The sequence below is a fragment of the Lycium ferocissimum genome, chromosome 4 (assembly GCF_029784015.1).
Source record: "Lycium ferocissimum isolate CSIRO_LF1 chromosome 4, AGI_CSIRO_Lferr_CH_V1, whole genome shotgun sequence".
Taxonomy (NCBI): domain Eukaryota; kingdom Viridiplantae; phylum Streptophyta; class Magnoliopsida; order Solanales; family Solanaceae; genus Lycium; species Lycium ferocissimum.
Window position 1 is genome coordinate 22,931,959 of NC_081345.1, and position 13,618 is coordinate 22,945,576.

The window sequence follows — 13,618 nt, forward strand, 5'->3', positions numbered from 1 at the left end:
ACCTACCACTTTCACCAGAGTCATCAACCTTAACAACACAAGTACTCCCAAGATTAGTCCTCAAAATTTCATCCCTATAGTCAAATATCTTCCAAACTCTAACACATGATCACCCATGATTTCTTGGAGTACTTTAGCTCTAGCTCTCTGGCAAAGGGTTTTTCCAACATGTATGTTAAGTTCTTCCCTAATCAAATGCCGAAACTTGAAAATCCTAATGTTTGGTCGTTTCGTAATTCTATTCTTGTAATGCTTAGACAAGAACTTAGCATTGCACATGTAATTTCTAGTAGTCTTGACACACCTATGTTTAGGATTGTAGGTTTTGATCATGAAATCATTAGTCTTCTTGTCAAGACTTGCATATAGCAGCCATGGGCAGCCATCCCATATCTCACCCTAACCTTTTTGGGCTCATTGACAAATTTCTCTAATTGCACACCCCTTTGAAGTGCATATTTTGTAACAAAGATCCCTAAACTCATTCACATCCTCAAAAACCATCCCCAACTCCTACATCACTTTTTCAACAGTTTTGTCAAAAATTATCCTTCTCGTAGCCCTCCTAGACCCTCACTCATCATCTGTATCTGATTCAATACTATATGCATCGAACCGACATACACCGGCTCATCCCCAAAGAACCTTACCTTTCAAGCTTGTATCAGGAGTAGAAGTTTCATCAAGGCCCAGATCTGGACCAACTTCACCAACAGGAATTTCTCTAGGGTCATTTGGTATCCTTTCTCTTCTTTTCCTCCTCTGATATGACCTCCTTTCAGCCCTCAAATTTATGCACTCTTCATGAACATCATCACTTTCATGTTCAGCATCATGTTCATTAAAGAGTTCAGCTTGGTCAGACTCAGAACTATCATCGTGGATCGGTCGATTCAAGAATAGGAAATTCACTACTTAATGGGTCTTCGAAGCGAGAATTTCGGCGATTCTCGGTTCAAAGAAAAGTCTTTGCGATTTCGATAGTCGCCGGTTCTTTATTAAAAGAAAACCCATCCCCTTCTTGGATACCCCCATCCCTTTCTTCATTAAAAGCAGCCAAAGATTCCTCATTGGGGCTAGTGTATTCCAAAAAAGCAATGGGACCATCTACATTATCTAAATTATCAACCATGTGACAGACATAGATTTCAATAGTATCCCCATTTTCAAAACTTTGTGAAAGTTTCAAATGTCCCTATTAGTTTGGATTTCTACAACACTGTCACTATTAGGTATCCTAACACAAAATGAACAACTTGTAGTATACCCTAGTTCTTTAATATAATCCCTTAGTTCAAAAAAGGACATCCTATCCACATCAATATCCAAAAACTCTGTTATTTGTCCACCCTCATACTTTGGTTGCCCACTACTGACATCCAAAACCCCACCATGATACCATCTCAATGTTACTAATACAAACCCACTCATACCTGAAATTACAATTCAATAATAGTACAAACAATCAGTACCACATATATACAATAACAATAGATGGTCAACAACAATCACAACCCCACACACACATCAAATAACAACAATTAAATTCATACTTCTGACAATACAAGGCCAAACAGTGTATAAAATCACATTTTGGGGTGAAAATAAATTGGACGCACTTACAACAGTAATACTACACGACATAAGATTACACATCTCTTAACCCCAAATAACCCCAATTTAAACTAGGAAAAACCCATAATTTTTTAACAAACCCTAGAAATTCATACGACAATGTCACAAATCCTATATAATATAGAAAAAAATAAACTTTACGCGTACAATACTGACAAAGAACACGACTAACCTGGTATTTTTTCAGTTCACTAAAAGCTTGACACTACCTTGAAGATAAATCGACGATTTCGGGTCAAAATCCACCGCGATGTTACCACCTAAACTTAGTTTAACTATGATTCACACTGATTTGCAGAATAAAATGGTATTTGAGTGATTAAAATGGTAGAAATCGAGTGGAAGGTGAGACAGAATTTTGGATTTCAAATTTTGGAAAGCAAAATAATGAAAATGACCCGTCTGGTTTTAACTTTATGAGCGCGTGCATACACTCAAACTCGTTTGAGTGACTTTGTCCGGTTGAAAGCGTAAATAATATACAAAAAATAAGTCCAGGGGGGTCATAGGACCCCCGCAAAGTTGAGGTGTGTTATGGCAATTTTGGCCATAGTTTGAGTGTGTTTTGAATACTTTTCCCTAAATTAAACATTTTGTTTAATGTTATAACAGCTCTGTAGCTTGAGGGATGTGTTCTACGGTGAGTCCAAGAAGGAAGCTACTTGAGTTACATATAGATAGACGCAATTAATGTCACCACTTACTTTCGACATTTCAATTTATGTGATACAGATTTAATCAACACGGAGTTAAAAAAAGAAAAAGAAATAAAAACTTTTAAAAACTTGACAGCTTCAAGGTTCTTAAATACAGCTGCCCATGAGGACGCGACCCCTATAATAGAAGGTTTCTTCCCTAATTTGTGTACATTCAAGTTGTAGAGTACCAGTCATTCAACTGCATTATAAATGGCCCATTGTATTTGCAGCATATTTCGTAAGTAAAACTGCAAAAGAACCCACAAAACCTAACAAGATAGAGATGAGTGAAGCAATGAGCAACCGTCACTTGGCAAATTTCCATTCAACAGTTTGGGGATACCATTTCCTCTCCTACACTTCTCAACACACAGTACATATTCTTGTTATTATTGTTGCTTCACACTTAAATGCGTTTCTTTTTTATGATTTGTTGTATAAACTAAGTAGGAGTTTGGCCATAGAAACCAAAAACTTTTTCACTTTTTTTTTTGGAATTTTGGAGTTGGAGTTGGAGTTGTATTTGGCCATAGTTTTTGCAAAAGTTTTTTTTTTTGTTGAAATGTACTTTTTCAACAAGGTTTTCGTTGTCAAAAACAAGTTTTTTTTTTTTTTTCAAATTTAAATACAACTTCATGTTGTATTTGGAATTTTCATGGCCAAACACTAATTTTTGAAAAAAGTGAAAAAAGAATTCCGGAAAAAAGTGAATAATTCTTATGGCCAAACGGTCCTTAGAGAAATTACTTCAAAGAAATTTACAAAAATTATAGGCAGAATATCTAAAGACCCCCTAAGCTTGGGGTGTTTTATTTAAAATCTTCTTTAAACAGTATATGGTCCTCATTACCTCATTGTGCTTGACTTTTTGTATAATCGTTATCCCCTCAAACAATAATCGGTTCTAATGATCCCCTGTACTTGGCTTTTTTATAATCCAAGTGATTTGAAATGATGTCCGACGCGTGAGAGTGTAATAATAGTCACATTATAGCAATCTGATGTGTGAATAATCTAAAATACCATTTCTTTTATATTTAGTCACATTCCGACGGCTATTTCCTTATCTCCTTACATATATCTTCTCTATTCCTTCATTAAACTATATCAATTCTCCTTTTTCCATTTTTCTTTTGAGGGGGTAACAATTATGAAAAAGCCAAGTACAAGGGGCTATTAAGACCACGTATAATTTAGGGGATCTGAATAAAACACGTCAAGTTTAGGGGATCTTTAAGTATTGTGCCAAAATTATTTTGTAGTACTTACGTAGTAGATAAGAAATTATACTGGTACTTTATATAAAGGTTGTGAAAGTTAATAATGCTCAATTTTCCGCATGCAGGAAATTAGTGGCGAAGAGAAACATGAACTTGAAAAGTTAAAGGAAAAGGTCACAAAAATGTTAGTGGAAACACCTGAGAATAGCACACAAAAACTTGTTTTGATAGACACAATCCAACGATTGGGAGTAGCATATCATTTCGATAATGAAATTGAAACGTCCATTTAGAACATATTTGATGTGTCCCAACAGAACGAGGATGATGAGAACCTCTATGTAGTAGCTCTTCATCTTCGACTGCTGAGACAACATGGTCATTACAAATCTACAGGTGAATGTGTTCTATCTTCTACAGCTTCACTCTTTTCTGTTTGTTTTGTTTTTCCTTTCGTCGATTATTCCTGCTCTTTTGAATAGTTTTTATCTCTCCACTTATAGTGAGCTCATACTAATTAAATTTGTCACTATAAAATCTAACTCTTACCTTGGTATTCACCTGAGCCAATATTAAGATACTTAATGAGCAAATACTTTTGGCAGCATTTAAAATTGGGTTTCGTATAGCTTTTAACAAGTTAATTTTTTTTTTTTCAAACAATGAACATGATACTTAATCAGACGTCTTCAAGCAATTCACCGACCAAGATGGAAAATTCAAGGAAATGCTTACTAATGATGTCCAAGGATTACTAAGTCTGTATGAAGCCGCACATCTGAGGGTGTGCGGGGAGGAAATTCTTGAAGAAGCTCTCACCTTTACCTCCACTCCTCTCGAGTCCATGGCCTCCAACTTGTGCAATAACTCCCTTAAGGTTCAAGTTACTGAAGCCTTAAGGCAGCCTATTCACAAAGTCATGTCAAGGTTGGCTGCTAGAAAATACATATTTATTTACGAAAACAATGACGCACACGATGGTTTGCTTTTGAAATTCGCAAAATTGGATTTTAACGAGCTGCAAAAGCTTCACCAGAGAGAGCTTAGTGAGCTTACAAGGTACTACATCTGATCAATCTTCTTCATTCAAATTATGAATGCCTTTTAGATTAATCAAAATGAAATTTGACAACTTAGATTAATCAAAATGTTCTTGCGATCAATCGATGGTGGTGGAAAGATTTGGATTTTTCAAACAAATTGCCTTATGCAAGAGATAGGTTGGTGGAAGGTTACTTTTGGATAATAGGAGTGTATTTTGAGCCTAAGTATAGTCGCGTGAGAAAAATGTTAACAAAAGTAATCAACATGACCTCCATCATTGATGACACCTATGATGCTTATGGAACCTTTGACGAACTTGTGCTTTTGACCAATGCGATCCAGAGGTAAAACATGAACTTCATGACTCTTTTTTCCAATCCCTAATTGATCAATAGGAAAATAAACACGTGTGCTTGAAGGTATAATTAAGTACTTCTTGTTGTTACTGTGAAATGATGTGTAAGTACAAGAATTTAAAAAAATTTGCTAGTGCATTGATTTTGATACAAATTATTTTGATTTTGTAGATTGGACATTCTTGCCCTAGATTCTTTGTCGTCATCTATCAGACTTGTTTATCAAGCCCTTCTAGACGTTTACAATGAAATGGAACAAGTTTTGGCCAAAGAAGGTAATCTAAATCGCGTGACGTATGCAAAAGATGAGGTAATCTTGCTTGACTAACCGACATCTATATATATATATATATATATATAGACTAGTCTCAGGTCTGATTCGTTTAAAAAAATGGGTAGACTTATTTTTTAAAAGTTACAGAGATATTTTTTTTAAACGAATCAGACCCGACTCACAGGAAAAAAAATATTACTCCTTCTGTCCCAAAAAGATTGTCCTCCTTTCCTTTTTAGTCTGTCCCAAAAAGATTGTCCCCTTTCTATATTTAGAAATAATTTAACTTTATGAGATGATTTACAACCACATAAATATCTAAGGCTTGTTTTGGACTACACATTTCAAAAGTTTTCCTTTATTTCTTAAACTTTGTATCAAGTCAAAAGAGGACAATCTTTTTGGGATGGAGGGAGTATGTGACTTTAGAAAAATATGTCTACTAAAAAAAAATGGGTAAACTTTTTTTTAAAGTCACAAGCCATTTTTTTTTAAATTAAAAAATAACCTAAATGATTATTATTTTTAAATCTTGTCAGCGAAAAATGTATATTTGCACCATTTTGTAACGGCAGGGTACATTTGCACCATTTTGTAATGGCAGGGGTACATATACACCACTTTTATAACGAGAGGTATATCTGCTTTAAATCGCAAAGATGAGGGTTATATTTGCACCTTTGCATATATATATATATATATATATATATATATATATATATATATATATATATATACACACACACACACAGAGGGGCGGATCCACCCTAAGGGTTGGGGGTGGCATGGCACCCCATAGTTTAATAATTTTTTATATACTTATGTTGTAATTTACTTAAATTAGGTTAAATACTTGATCCTGCCACCCCCAGTCTTAAATTAGACAAAAGTATCACGACTGGTAGACACAAGTTTGAATCTATCTTGAACATTTTTCGACTCCCGTTTTTCTTTGTGCTTTTTTTGCTGTTCTAGTAATTCCCTTTTCGCCTCTCCCAATTTTCTATTTATCTTTTTATTATTTTATTTGTGATCTCTAGCGAAAACACACAAATAGAAACTTCAAAATCCATAAAATTAAGCATTTCTCTTAATCTCAAATCTGTGAGTATTTAATCGAAAAACTTGGGTCTCAATGGGAATTTTGGATTGAGATCAAAATTCAATATTTTTTTTTTTATAATTTCTTTTGTTTATTACTCCCTCCGTCCATGTTTACTTGTCCATATTTGAATTGGGACACTCAAAAAAAAAAAAAAAAAAAGAGAGAAATGAATTGGAGTACTTAACAATAAGGGTAAAATAGGTATAAAACGATAAATTATGTCTTGGTTTTTCAAACTATATAACTTACAAGTAAAAGTGGACATATATTTTTAGTATAATGGACCAATAAAAATGGATGGAGGGAGTGTATTATAAAAATTTATGCTATTCTATAATTGTTAAATTCAATTTAAATTAATTTACTAGTTAAATTGTGATGGAAATTTCGTAAGTTAATCGCTTAGAAAAAACATGAAATTTATGATTTATTTTTGAGAACTTGTAGTTTATCTAATTCTACATTTACTTATGGGGTGTATTTACCTATTGAAGAGTTTTTCTATTATTTTTCTCATTTTGATTAGTGTAGTTCCCTTATTGAAGATGTTATTTTACTTGTGCAAATTCATTTTTTAATATACATGATATACAAGTCCGTTGGTGAAATGTTGATTTTACTTTTGTTGTTAATGGGTGTGATTCCTTTTTTAAGATGATAATTATGTCGTTTCTTGATTTTTGAGCTGTAATTTCATATTTGCAAATTAAAAAAAGCCTATTAAGTTGACCCGAATAAACTAAAAAGAGATGGACCCGACCCAAATACACGTTCCTAACAAGATGTACATTGAAGAAAATTGTGACACCCACTACATTCAAATCCTAGATCCGCATCTGTACACACTATATCAGTTCAATTAAGTTGCATAGAAGAAAATGATAAAGTTTGTGATAAAACGTCCTTATTGCGAAGGAAGATACTTCCTTATTGCTATATATCTAGTTTACTATTTTTGCTTCATGGATTAAAAAAGCTGAATTTTCTTTTTAAAAAAGGATTTTTTTTTTTCAGATGAAAAGGTTGGTGAGAGCCCATTTTAAGGAAGCTCAATGGTTGAACGCTGATATTACTCCAACATGTGAAGAGAATATGTTTCTCACTCTCTCAAAAATGCACTTGTTAGTTGTGGCTATATGATGCTTGTAACAACTTCCTTAGTTGGTATGGAGGAACCTATAACCAGAGATACCTTTGAATGGTTGATAAATGAACCTCTGATTGTTCGAGCTTCATCAGTAATTAACAGATTAATGGATGACATTGTTGGACATGAAGTAAGTACAACAACAATTTTATTTTTCTCAAAACCAGAGATAGAATTGTCTCACTTAAAATTTTGCAGGTTTTGTTGGACAGACGACAAAATCCCTGTGATTGCTTATCAGCATATGTATATAGAAGGAACAAATTGTATACATGAATTGGATTTGCTTCAATCTGGCTTCGAATCACATAAAAGGAACATATTCAAATGTGTAATTATATTGAAGATAGTGAATTCTTTTAACTGTAGGTCGAACAACAAAGAGAGCATGTGGCTTCATTAATGATTGAATGCTACATGAAAGAGAAAGGAGCTTCAAAGCAAGAGGCATACATTGAGTTTCAGAAAGAAGTCATGAATGCATGGAAAGATATAAACAGAGAATTCCTCCGTCCAACTGAAGAATTCAGAAAGAAGTCACGACATTTGGTTGTTGTACATATTGTCACTACAAATTTATGCACAATGTATATAAAACAATATAACTTTGTTCATGTTGGGCCCGGGCAAAGCACGGGCTTACTACTTAAATGGAAGCCGCTAACGGGAGGAGCTTAGGGTCGGGAGGGCATTTTTGGAATTTCAGATGTAATTGCTATTTCTTCGACGCGTGCTATTCCATTTTTTCCTGTTTTGACACGTTCTCAAGTTTCACGATTACATCAGACTGATAACTCCATATTTTGATTTCAAAGGTATCCTGTATTGCTTCATCTCTTCATTCCTCTCTGTACCTGGTCTTTTCTGATTATTAGTGTTATTTAGATTTAAGATTATGTTTAGTTTTAATTTAAAGAATGTTTTCTTCTTATATTTTGAATCTCACAATGGAAGATTTAACTTACTTTTGCCTAAAATTTTAAGTTAATTGGTGATTAATTGTTTCACCTTTGTTCAAGCGGCTAAGAGAGGAGCTCAGGGTCAGCCAGTAAAGTTACCAAAATATCCTTTTGCTGATCTGAATTTAAATTAATCAAAAGAATCCCACCTTTTGTGATATGAGCCCACGAAGGTATATCTGTAAGTAACGAAATGAAGCAGCTCTTTGGCTGAAAAACTAAATTACTGTAACTCTCTTATAATATCTTTCTTGTGTTGACCAAATTGTCCTTTTACTCACCCCTCGGTAGGGGGCGGAGGGGGGGGGGTGGGCTTCTGAATTCTCAGCTTCACGCCTGTGCACCCATTACTCCATTTGCAGCTTTTACAAAGTTAATTATTGTTTCAATTTAATCTCATTTGGTGTACTCTTTGCTTCAACGTGTATAGGATAGCTTAAGCCTGTCAAACGGTTTCGGTTAAACCGGTAACCGGAGCCGAAACCGGTATAACGGTTATGCGGTTGTGAAAATCATGTTATATCGGGCCGGTTATGATTTTATTTTTTTCGAACCGGTAACGGGTTAACCGGTCAAAATTTAATTTTTTTTTTTTTAAAAAAAAATCTGGGCATTGTGACCGTTATTGGGCCATTGCCCAACGGTCCAATTTTATTTTTTGGCCGTTAAAACCCCAATTTTGGCCCCCCTCCCCCCCTAACCCTCCTAACTTTTATTTTTAACACTTTAACCTCTTTCCCACTCCTATATAAATCCCTCTCCATTTTATTTTCGTTCACACCAATTTTTTCTTCTCAAATTCTCTCAATTATTAGCTACTTTAAAATTACAAGTTCTCTCAAATTCTTAATTATTAGCTATTTTATATTTTGCAACTATACAAAAACAAAATGTTGGTGGAGTTGATGGATTTGCAAGTCTAGCCGCCTTCAATTCAACATTTGTTTTGGCGGAATTTATTTCAGCAATTTGGTACCTTCATTCCAACTCTATTTTAAATTTTCGTAATTTATTTTCTTGCAATTTATTTTCTTGCGATTTATTTGCTTGCGATCTAATTATGTCTAAGAGAGTTAGAAGAGGCGGTGGTAGTCGGGGGGTGGGGAGAATTATGGATGAAACATTTGTGCCGGAAACGGAAGCGTATATGATAGGTCAAGTTGACATTACTCAAAATAATTCAATTTTAGAACATGAACAATTAGAACACCGAGTTGGTCCAACCTATAATGAAATTATTGATGATGACGATGACGAAACACAATCACCGGAAAATCCGATAGGAGATAGTGATACACAACAAGGACATCAACCACAAGAATCCCAAACATAACAAAAAACGAGAAAAATCCGTACGCCAACCTCTAAAGTTTGGAATTTTATGACTAGAGATAGGGAGAAAGAATTAGCCATATGCAATATATGTAAAAAAGCATTTCAATTCAAGTGTAAGAACAGTAACTCTGGGAGAATAGGAACAATAAGCAATCATTTAAGGACTACACATCCGGATGTTTGGGTAGAGGGAACAGATTCCGTAGGGGTACTCAACGAACAATAGACCCATATACCGGAAAATCTTTTGATTACAACAAAAAGAAAGACCGTATAGAGATAGCTAAAATGATAGCTTATGATTATTTACCATTTTCCTTTCCTTCGGGGGTGGGTTTTGTTACTTATATTCAACATAGTAATAATCCAATGTTTGAGGGTATTCCTAGAAGTACTTGTAGAGCGGATATTATTGAGTTATATAAAAAAAATATAGATTTTATTTGCGTCATTTACTTAAATCTTTAAATTGTAATGTTTCCCTTACCGCTGATATTGGTCCTAGTCGTAATAAGTTAGAATTTTTTGCTATTACATGTCATTGGATAGATGGTAATTGGGTCATGCAAAAAAGAATTATAGCTTATTTATACGATGAAGGTAAGGGTCGTCATGACGGTAAATTTTTAGCAGATGGAATGACAACTATTATGAATTTTTGAACATTTACAAAAAAACAGTTTGTATTGCTTTAGATAATGCTACTAACAACACAAGAGGGGTTGGCCTTATAAAGGGAATTAAAACCTCCACTAGCGGATATTTTTCATGTAAAATGTAGCTGTCACATTTTAAACTTGATTGTTAGAGATGGTCTTTCCTTATTTGAAGATTCTATTCAAAAGGTTAGAGATGCAGTTGTTTTTTTTTTTTTTTTTTTTTTTTGTGTGTGTGTAATTCAAGTAAGGCTAAAACGAGAGATTTTAAAAATCAATGTGAGAGCCTTGGTATTAAACCTAGGAAAATTCAAGTTGAAGTTGATACTAGATGGAACTACACTTACATTATGTTGCAACAAGCATATGAATATAGGATTGCCATACAAAATACTCACAACAATCACAACAAAGAGGTTTCGGAGTGGTTATATGATTGCGATTGGGATGATGTTTTGGAATGCAAAGAACTTTTAGAACATTTTTATAATTCTACTCTTGTTTTTTCTAGACAATTTTATCCCGTGATTTTTTGGAATTTTAGCATACTTGACCGAAATAGCTAGAGTTTTATTTGAGTATAAGGAAAAATCGGGTTACCAAGCGGCTATGAAAAATTTAAGAAGTATTATTTTCCCGTTCCAACTTTATTCATATTGGTTTCTATTTTAAATCCTTGTCTTAAAATTTCTTTTACCTCTCAATTGGTTGAACAAATTTATGAATATGTAGAAATTACTACCGAGGAACCGTTACAATTTGAGGCCCTGAGTGTCATAGATATTGAGCTTAGAAAAGTTTTTGAATATTATTCTAAGTTGGAAGAAAGTGTTGCTCCCAAACCTCCACCACCTATTACTTCTACTTCTCAAAATAAAGGAAAAGGCATATCGAGTTCAGGTGTTTTTCAGAGAATGTCTTCTTCTACTACTCAAAGTACTGCAAAAAATGTCTTCTTCTACTACTCAAAGTGCTGCAAACTTTGATGATCTTGACTTTTATTTGACGCAGCCATTGGTGACAATGATCATGCCCGAAGCGGACGTGTGATGAAAATGCCCTCTTAAAAAGAATGTGACATGAAAAAAAAATTGCTTGAAAAAAAAAATAGAATTATTCTTGATATGATGAGAATTACTACTGAAAATAATTGATGAGGAGAGGGCTAAAAAATAAAGTGAAGATTTGAAAATAATGGGTGAAAAAGTCTAAAAGTGAAAAGTGCTTAGGGAAGTGTAAGTCACTATTATATAATTTTCCTACCCCTCCCCTGGCCAACATTACAACCCGTTAAAGTCCTATTTGATTCTATTCGAGCACACTTGATTAGTAGAGATGTACATAATGGGTAAGCCTATGGTTCTTTGTGCATACATGTGAATTTCTTTGTGAGTGCAAGAGTTGTTCTTTGATGCTAAGTCCTTAATTTATTGTCACGCCCCGAACCATGGCCTAGGCGTAACACGACACTTGGTGCCTAACTGCATGTGACCGAACGAACCCATAGGCTGGCTGAATCAACATGTGATATCTAAACATGCTAAAATAAGGAAACAAGATTAACACATGCTAATCTGCTAAAAGTCTGATTGAAATAATATTAATTGCAGAAATACTGTAAAAGTCTGAATAAACAGCCCGTAAGGCTAGCACATCAAACGTCTATTAATATCTGACTGATTGGACTATGTCTATGAAGCCTCTAAGAATACTGAAAAGATGACTGTCTAAAATACTAGAAAGACTGAAAGCTGGATAATGCCCCGAAGGAACTGGAGCTCACCAAACAGTTGATACGGATAGTCCTAGCTAACTGAATCATCAACCTATATATCGTTGCCTGCATCGCAAGATCTAGGTCCCCAAGAAATAAAAAGGGACATCAGCACATTTGAATTGTACTGGTATGAAAAGAAAACTGAAGAACACCAATCCAACTAACTAAACTGCTTTTCTAACGAAGAACACCAAAACTCTAGCTTTGAATCGCTTGAGAAGGATTTACCTTGGAAATCCTATGTTTTGGTTGAAGAATCATGTTACTAATCATGAATAAATGTTGGAATTACTTAAGAATAGTTAAAGCGATCTTACCTTGATGTGGGAGGATGAGGAGAGGAGGAAAACGACTGTTTAGGGATTTAGAATGAAGTTGTAATGTCTAATAACTGAAATTTCGAGTTAAGTGTTAAATTTATAGCATGGGACATTTTGGACCCCCAGGCTCACCAAGCACGGTCTATGGCTTGCCCTTGCCTCGCTTTGGGGCGAGATCGGCGAGCTCCCTTGTCTATTTTATACTTGGTCGACAGTGTTCAAGAAATGGACATAACTCCTATCACAGATCTCCATTCGGGCTCCATAATATACCGTTGGAAAGCTATTTCAAAGGAATACAACTTTCATATTTTAAGTTTTCTCAAATTATCAATGGATTTTCCCGAAATTGGGATGGAATGCAGACATATCGAAACCTTAGTCGATTCTACCGAATCCTAAGAACCTCTCTATTAGCCATTTTGAGACGATCATATCTCGTTGCTCCGAACTCCAATTGGCTTGGTCCTTATATGCCTAGAAAGGTATTTTTACATACTACAACTTTCGTGGGAACCTTTTACAAATTCTCAATGAATCAAGGGGTTATAGATGCCCAAAGTAGGCTTGTCAACCACTTTCGTAATAGTACAAACTTTCAAATTTTTCACTAAAACTCTAACGGTACGGGTCTAACCTTACTTCTAAGATACGGGGTGTAACATTTACATTTATTCTTTGATTTGAGTGTGTGGACTATTTATTGTTGCGAGGGCACTTGCTTTATGATAGATGGGTGATGTTATTAACTTTCTTTGACATAGTAGGTGAGCGAGCTTGAATTTGATGAGTTAGAGTCCGTCTCTGAGGTTAGGAGGTTAGACATTTGTTGACATGTATATCTTGCATGGTGATCAGAAACTGTATATTTAATAAGTTGAGTTGCTATAGGGCCTAATTGTTGGTATCAATCAAAGTCGTGGTGTTCCTAGGCTTGACTTATTGAGAGTGGTTTAATGCTTACGAGAGGACGAGCAAGAGTTTAAGTGTGGGGTGGTGATGTTCGGTCAAATATGCATATATTTAGTCACTATTGCCTCACGTCTTAGTACTTTTAATCTTCATTTGAGTACTAATTATATTACTTTGAGC

The 13,618-nt window shown here is 34.6% G+C and overlaps 1 pseudogene; it reads left to right on the forward strand.

Annotated features, from left to right (window-relative positions):
* Nucleotides 1–2,490: 2,490 nt before the first annotated feature.
* On the forward strand, nt 2,491–8,354 carry LOC132053833 (sesquiterpene synthase 9-like; annotated as a pseudogene).
* The last annotated feature ends 5,264 nt before the right edge of the window (nt 8,355–13,618 follow it).